General features: G+C 42.0%; 1 protein-coding gene across 1 annotated transcript in view; it reads right to left on the bottom strand.

Annotated features, from left to right (window-relative positions):
* The window catches only part of HAO1 (hydroxyacid oxidase 1), a 56,069-nt gene that overhangs the window by 22,864 nt on the left and 24,379 nt on the right, over positions 1-8,826 (bottom strand). The window lies entirely within an intron of this gene.

The raw sequence follows: 8,826 nt of genomic DNA on the forward strand, positions 1-8,826 counted from the left end.
CCATCTCAAGACCCTTAACTTAATCACACGCAAAGTCAATTTTGCTGTGTAAAATAACATATTCATGGGTTCCAGGGATTAGGACCTAAATGTCTTTGGGAGGTCACTATTTTGTTTAACACAGTTATACTGTGAATGTTTTCCTAAACCAAACAATTTAGAGGCTGCTGGCCCATGTACCCAGTTCTCCTTCACAAACCTTTCTCTCCCTGCAGCCCCTGCCCAGGGTCCCCACACATATTGTATCTCTATTCTGATCTCTACCTCTCATTTTTATATTGGTTTCCCATTAAAAAGACACGTAGATCCATCCTTGATGTCAAAGCGTAAAGGAAGGGAGGAAGCCAGTTGTGCATGGATTGGAGGAAAGACATAAAAGGCAGAGGGAGGAGTCAGTTCTGAGGCTCTCAGGCACCAGCAAGCCTGGCCTGTTGAAAGGACAATAGGGCAGCCCATGCAGCTGGGAAGAGTGGACGGAAGTGAGGGTGCCAGTTGGAGAGGGTAGAGAGGTAATGGGGTCCTGTTCATGGAAAGCCCCACAGGCCACTTTTAGCACCAGAACCCTGGGAAGACAATGTACATCCTATCTTTTTCTGCATGATCTGTTCTGGCTGTCATGATTAATGAATCATTTCAGGGCTTATAGTGCTATAGGCAGGCTGATCACTGAAAGGGCAGGTGTCATGATTTACCTTGATCTTAATCAATGACTGGAAATGTCTTTTTTTCCCTTTCAGCTGCCCTGGTACTCCACGAAAGACCCAAGTCTTTACCCAGGGTAAATGAACCATCTCCCTGGGGTAGAGAGAGAGGAAAAAGGCCCTTGCCTCAAAGTCTGAGAAAATCAGTCTAGGGAACAAGCCTCATTCCTTGCTTCTTGCAAGAGCAGTTGAGAATTCCCCTTACACCCCCTCAGTTGCAGGAACCTCTGTGCCATTCATAATGCACACATACATGTGTTTTGCATATAGACCAAGCAGACACTACCGAACTCCTGAACTCTGGCTGGTCCCGGATGCTGAGAGTCGGGACCCTCCCCCACTTCACCCCCCTCCCCCGCCCCCCTCCTTCCAGGCAGAGGAAGTAGCTAGGGCTGGAAGGAGCCACTGCTTCACAGACTCATTCTTCTCTGGATTTCCTGCCTCTCCCGCCTGCCAAACCTCACTTCTGAAAAGCCCGGCTTCACCTTCTATGAGTCAGGTCAGTTGCGGAAAAAAACCTGATTTCATATCAGGCTGTAACGCATGAGCTTTTTGGTTGTATGTGGCCTCAAGCGGAAGCCTGGGTCTCCCATTAGTGCTCTCTGCTTTGGCTGCTGAATATGGGCTGCTGAAGAGGGGACCAGAGGGCACTGGCCTGCCCTGAAGTCCACAAGGACAAACAAGGCCACTGTGCACTCCAGGGGCCCGGGGCACCAGGCCATGGGGTGTTTCCTGTGTTCCCCGTAACCTGGATGTGCTGCTCATTATTTGATCATCTTTAGATGGGAGATGTGACAAGCTGGGGAGTCATGGCCACTCCTGAGCACATCGACAGCTGAAAAGGGCCTTTGTCTCATGGTCCTTCTCGTCATCTGGGCTGGAGCCCAGGAGCAAAGGAAAAGGGGGAAAAAGCAGACCAACCTTCCAGCTCCTGACTGAGTGACCTGGCACCGGAGAAGCAAGTGATATGAGCCAGAATTCATTAACAACCGTGTCATCTCCCCTGTCTGAGTAGATACCACCGTGAAACACGTTTTGTTATCCAGAACAAGAAAGTGCTTTTTAAGCCGCAAAAAAACCCTAATATATTCTTTGTTATTGTTGTTATCAGTAGTTGTAGTAGTGAGAGGAGGAGGAAAAGGAATAACAAATTCTCTTTCAAATGTCCAAAGGGGAAATCATGAGGAATGTTTCCTGTCAGAAGTGTGAATAGTGAGAAACTAATTATTTTAGAAAGTTTAATAAATAAGTTACCAAAATAGAGAAATAAGGCGAATACAGATTTCATATTAGGGAAATTTGAAGCCATCTAGTTCTGGTGAATTTGGCAAGAAGTAGGAATATGTCAGGACTTTTGTTTATGTTTCTCTTCTCTGAGAAAGACAGGGGTGTTTGGGTAACTCAGTGTCTGGGATATATGGAACGGGGTGATTGACAGCTCTGTCAAGGAGAGTGCTTTCTCTTTTGTCATTGGGTTACTGAAGGTACCACATACACAAATAATATCCGAAACCCGCCTGGAAGTATCCCAGAGATAGCCTCACACAGCCAATTTACATATGGTTCAATGGCAAGATTTCATGCACAATAGTTTATACTCAAATATGTGTATACACCACAGAGCATATAGTCGATCTATGACACTCAGATAAGACTGTATATGGACTTATGCGGTGGTTGAAATATATGTCATTCTATAATATATGTGGAATTCCTACCTTCTAACCACCTTCTTTCCCTTCTATGGAATGCTGATTTGATTTTGAAATCTTTTGGATATTTTTTTATATAAACAGAGTAAGCAATGGCCCTTTGTAAAATGAGGTCCAGGATCCAAGGAAGGCATCCTTTATCATTTCACACATTCTGATGGATGCTTTGAAATCCCGTCATCAGAATGTCCTTCATTAAAACTAAGATCTTGACTCTTATTCAAATAGTTTTATCCCTGGAGGGGAGGAGTCAAGATGGCGGAGAAGTAGCAGCTGAGACTACTTCAGGTAGCGGGAGATCAGCTAGATAGCTTATCTAAAGATTGCAAACACCTACAAATCCAATGGGAGAGCGAAGAGAAGAACAGCAATTCCAGAAACAGAAAATCAACCACTTTCTGAAAGGTAGGACTGGCGGAGAAGTGAATCCAAAGCGATGGGAAGATAGACCGTGGGGGGAGGGGCCGGCTCCCGGCAAGCGGCGGAGCAACGGAGCACAAAATCAGGACTTTTAAAATTCTGTTCCGCTGAGGGACATCGCTCCAGAGGCTTAACTGGGGTGAAGCCCACGCAGGGTCAGCGTGGCCTCAGGTCCTGCAGGGTCACAGAAGGATCGGGGGTGTCTGAGTGTCGCAGAGCTCGCAGGTATTAGAACGGGGAAGCCGGCTACAGAGACGGAGCTGAGGAGTGACTCTCAGCTCGGGGTTACCTTGAACCCGTCGCAGGCTCAGTCAGCTCAGAGCGCGGCCAGAGGCCAGGGTGACGGGAGTAATTGGGCGCTGTTCTCTGAGGGCGCACTGAGGAGTGGGGCCCCGGGCTCTCAGCTCCTCTGGGCCGGAGACTGGGAGGCCGCCATCTTCATTCCCGTCCTCCGGACTCTACGGAAAGCGCTCAGGGAACAAAAGCTCCCGAAAGCAAACCCGAGCAGATTACTCAGCCCGGCCCCTGGTAAGGGCGGTGCAACTCCGATGGGGCCAAAGACACTTGAGAATCACTACAACAGGCCCCTCCCCCAGAAGATCAACAAGAAATCCAGCCAGGACCAAGTTCACCTACCAAGGAGTGCAGTTTCAATACCAAGGAGAGCAGCAGAATTCCGGAGGAGGAGAAAGCAAAGCACGGAGCTCATGGCTTTCTCCCCATGATTCTTTAGCCTTGCAGTTAATTTAATTTTTTTTTCTTTTTCAATTTTTTTCTCTTCTTCTGCTAAATTTTTTTAACTTTTACCCTTTTCTTTTTTAACGTTTTTTAACTAGTTTATCTAATATATATATATATGTATATTTCCTTTTTATATTTTTTCGTTATTCGTTTTCTTCTTTTAATTGTTTCATTTTTTTTTTCTTTCTGAACCTCTTTTTATCCCCTTTCTCCCCCCCTCACGATTTGGGATCTCTTCTGATTTGGTTAAAGCACATTTTCCTGGGGTTGTTGCCACCCTTTTAGTATTTTGCTTGCTCCTCCATATACTCTTATCTGGACAAAATGACAAGGCGGAAAAATTCACCACAAAAAAAAAAAAAGAACAAGAGGCAGTACCAAAGGCTAGGGACCTAATCAATACAGACATTGGTAATATGTCAGAGCTAGAGTTCAGAATGACGATTCTCAAGGTTCTAGCTGGGCTCGAAAAAGGCATGGAAGATATTAGAGAAATGCTCTCTGGAGAGATAAAAGCCCTTTCTGGAGAAATAAAAGAACTAAAATCTAATCAAGTTGAAATCAAAAAAGCTATTAATGAGCTGCAATCAAAAATGGAGGCTCTCACTGCTAGGATAAATGAGGCAGAAGAAAGAATTAGTGATATAGAAGATAAAATGACAGAGAATAAAGAAGCTAAGCAAAAGAGGGACAAACAGCTACTGGACCACGAGGGCAGAATTTGAGAGATAAGTGACACCATAAGACGAAACAACATTAGAATAATTGGGATTCCAGAAGAAGAAGAAAGAGAGAGGGGAGCAGAAGGTATATTGGAGAGAATTATTGGAGAGAATTTCCCCTATATGGCAAAGGGAACAAGCATCAAAATCCAGGAGGTTCAGAGAACCCCCCCTCAAAATCAATAAGAATAGGTCCACACCCCGTCACCTAATAGTAAAATTTACAAGTCTTAGTGACAAAGAGAAAATCCTGAAAGCAGCCCAGGAAAAGAAGTCTGTAACATACAATGGTAAAAAATATTAGATTGGCAGCAGACTTATCCACAGAGACCTGGCAGGCCAGAAAGAGCTGGCATGATATATTCAGAGCACTAAACGAGAAAAACATGCAGCCAAGAATACTATATCCAGCTGGGCTATCATTGAAAATAGAAGGAGAGATTAAAAGCTTCCAGGACAAACAAAAACTGAAAGAATTTGCAAACACCAAACCAGCTCTACAGGAAATATTGAAAGGGGTCCTCTAAGCAAAGAGAGACCCTAAAAGTAGTAGATCAGATAGGAACAGAGACAATATACAGTAACAGTCACCTTACAGACAATACAGTGACACTAAATTCATATTTCTCAATAGTTACCCTGAATGTTAATGGGCTAAATGCCCCAATCAAAAGACACAGGGTATCAGAATGGGTAAAAAAACAAAACCCATCTATATGTTGCCTACAAGAAACTCATTTTAAACCTGAAGACACCTCCAGATTTAAAGTGAGGGGGTGGAGAAGAATTTACCATGCTAATGGACATCAGAAGAAAGCAGGAGTGGCAATCCTTATATCAGATCAATTAGATTTTAAGCCAAAGACTATAATAAGAGATGAGGAAGGACACTATATCATACTCAAAGGATCTGTCCAACAAGAAGATCTAACAATTTTAAATATCTATGCCCCTAACGTGGGAGCAGCCAACTATATAAACCAATTAATAACAAAATCAAAGAAACACATCAACAATAATACAATAATAGTAGGGGACTTTAACACTCCCCTCACTGAAATGGACAGATCATCCAAGCAAAAGATCAACAAGGAAATAAAGGCCTTAAATGACACACTGGACGAGATGGACATCACAGATATATTCAGAACATTTCATCCCAAAGCAACAGAATACACATTCTTCTCTAGTGCACATGGAACATTCTCCAGAATAGATCACATCCTGGGTACTAAATCAGGTCTCAACCAGTATCAAAAGATTGGGATCATTCCCTGCATATTTTCAGACCACAATGCTCTGAAGCTAGAACTCAATCACAAGAGGAAATTTGGAAAGAACCCAAATACATGGAGACTAAACAGCGTCCTTCTAAAGAATGAATGGGTCAACCAGGAAATTAAAGAAGAATTGAAAAAATTCATGGAAACAAATGATAATGAAAACACAATGGTTCAAAATCTGTGGGACACAACAAAGGCAGTCCTGAGAGGAAAATATATAGCGGTACAAGCCTTTCTCAAGAAACAAGAAAGGTCTCAGGTACACAACCTAACTCTACACCTAAAGGAGCTGGAGAAAGAACAAGAAAGAAACCCTAAACCCAGCAGGAGAAGAGAAATCATAAAGATCAGAGCAGGAATCAATGAAATAGAAACCAAAAAAAACAATAGAACAAATCAACGAAACTAGGAGCTGGTTCTTTGAAAGAATTAATAAGATTGATAAACCCCTGGCCAGACTTATCAAAAAGAAAAGAGAAAGAACCCAAATAAATAAAATCATGAATGAAAGAGGAGAGATCACAACTAACACCAAAGAAATACAGACAATTATAAGAACATACTATGAGCAACCCTACGCCAACAAATTTGACAATCTGGAAGAAATGGATGCATTCCTAGAGACATATAAACTACCACAACTGAACCAGGAAGAAAGAGAAAGCCTGAACAGACCCATAACCAGTAAGGAGATTGAAACAGTCATCAAAAATCTCCAAACAAACAAAAGCCCAGGGCCAGACGGCTTCCCGGGGGAATTCTACCAAACATTGAAAGAAGAACTAATTCCTATTCTCCTGAAACTGTTCCAAAAAATAGAAATGGAAGGAAAACTTCCAAACTCATTTTATGAGGCCAGCATCACCTTGATCCCAAAACCAGACAAGGATCTCATCAAAAAAGAGAATTACAGGCCAATATCCTTGATGAACACAGATGCAAAAATTCTCACCAAAATACTAGCCAATAGGATTCAACAGTACATTAAAAGGATTATTCACCACGACCAAGTGGGATTTATTCCAGGGCTGCAAGGTTGGTTCAACACCCGCAAATCAATCAATGTGATACAATACATTAATAAAAGAAAGAACAAGAACCATATGATACTCTCAATAGATGCTGAAAAAGCATTTGACAAAGTACAGCATCCCTTCCTCATCAAAACTCTTCAAAGTGTAGGGATAGGGGGCACATACCTCAATATTATCAAAGCCATCTATGAAAAACCCACCACAAATATCATTCTCAATGGAGAAAAACTGAAATCTTTTCCACTAAGGTCAGGAACACAGCAGGGATGTCCATTATCACCACTGCTATTCAATATAGTACTAGAAGTCCTAGCCTCAGCAATCAGACAACAAAAGGAAATTAAAGGCATCCATATCGGCAAAGAAGAAGTCAACCTATCACTCTTCGCAGATGATATGATACTATATGTGGAAAACCCAAAAGACTCCACTCCAAAACTGCTTGAACTTGTACAGGAATTCAGTAAAGTGTCAGGATATAAAATCAATGCACAGAAATCAGTTGCATTTCTATACACCAACAGCAAGACAGAAGAAAGAGAAATTAAGGAATCCATCCCATTTACAATTGCACCCAAAACTATAAGATACCTAGGAATAAACCTAACCAAAGAGGCTAAGAATCTATACTCAGAAAACTATAAAGTACTCATGAAAGAAATTGAGGAAGACACAAAGAAATGGAAAAATGTTCCATGCTCTTGGATTGGAAGAACAAATATTGCGAAAATGTCTATGCTACCTAAAGCAATCTACACATTTAATGCAATTCCTATCAAAGTACCACCCATTTTTTTCAAAGAAATGGAACAAATAATCCTAAAATTTATATGGAACCAGAAAAGACCACGAATAGCCAAAGGAATATTGAAAAAGAAAGCCAAAGTTGGTGGCATCACAATCCCGGACTTCAAGCTCTATTACAAAGCTGTCATCATCAAGACAGCATGGTGTTGGCACAAAAACAGACACATAGATCAATGGAACAGAATAGAGAGCCCAGAAATAGACCCTCAACTCTATGGTCAACTTATCTTCAACAAAGCAGGAAAGAATGTCCAATGGAAAAAAGACAGCCTCTTCAATAAATGGTGTTGGGAAATTTGGACAGCCACATGCAGAAAAATGAAATTGGACCATTTCCTTACACCACACACGAAAATAGACTCAAAATGGATGAAGGACCTCAATGTGACAAAGGAATCCATCAACATCCTTGAGGAGAACACAGGCAGCAACCTCTTCAACCTCAGCCGCAGCAACATCTTCCTAGGAACATTGCCAAAGGCAAGGGAAGCAAGGGCAAAAATAAACTATTGGGATTTCATCAAGATCAAAAGCTTTTGCACAGCAAAGGAAACAGTTCACAAAACCAAAAGACAACTGACAGAATGGGAGAAGATATTTGCAAACGACATATCAGATAAAGGGCTAGTGTCCAAAATCTATAAAGAACTTAGCAAACTCAATACCCAAAGAACAAATAATCCAATCAAGAAATGGGCAGAAGACATGAACAGACATTTCTGCAAAGAAGACATCCAGATGGCCAACAGACACATGAAAAAGTGCTCCATAGCACTCGGCATCAGGGAAATACAAATCAAAACCACAATGAGATATCACCTCACACCAGTCAGAATGGCTAAAATGAACAAGTCAGGAAATGACAGATGCTGGCGAGGATGCGTAGAAAGGGGAACACTCCTACACTGTTGGTGGGAATGCAAGCTGGTGCAACCACTCTGGAAAACAGCATGGAGGTTCCTCAAAATGTTGAAAATAAAGAGCTACCCTATGACCCAGCAATTGCACTACTAGGTATTTACCCTAAAGATACAAACGTAGTGATCCAAAGGGGCACGTGCACCCGAATGTTTATAGCGGCAATGTCTACAATAGCCAAACTATGGAAAGAACCTAGATGTCCATCAACAGATGAAGGGATAAAGAAGATGTGGTATATATACACAATGGAATACTATGCAGCCATCAAAAGAAATGAAATCTTGCCATTTGTGACGACGTGGATGGAACTAGAGGGTATCATGCTTAGCAAAATAAGTCAATCGGAGAAAGACAACTATCATATATCTCCCTGATATGAGGGAGAGGAGATGCAACATGGGGGGTTAATGGGGTAGGAGAAGAGTAAATGAAACAAGTTGGGATTGGGAGGGAGACAAACCATAAGTGACTCTTAATCTCACAAA

Source organism: Lontra canadensis, unplaced genomic scaffold (assembly GCF_010015895.1).
Source record: "Lontra canadensis isolate GAN:19392208 unplaced genomic scaffold, GSC_riverotter_1.0 scaffold16, whole genome shotgun sequence".
Lineage (NCBI taxonomy): Eukaryota > Metazoa > Chordata > Mammalia > Carnivora > Mustelidae > Lontra > Lontra canadensis.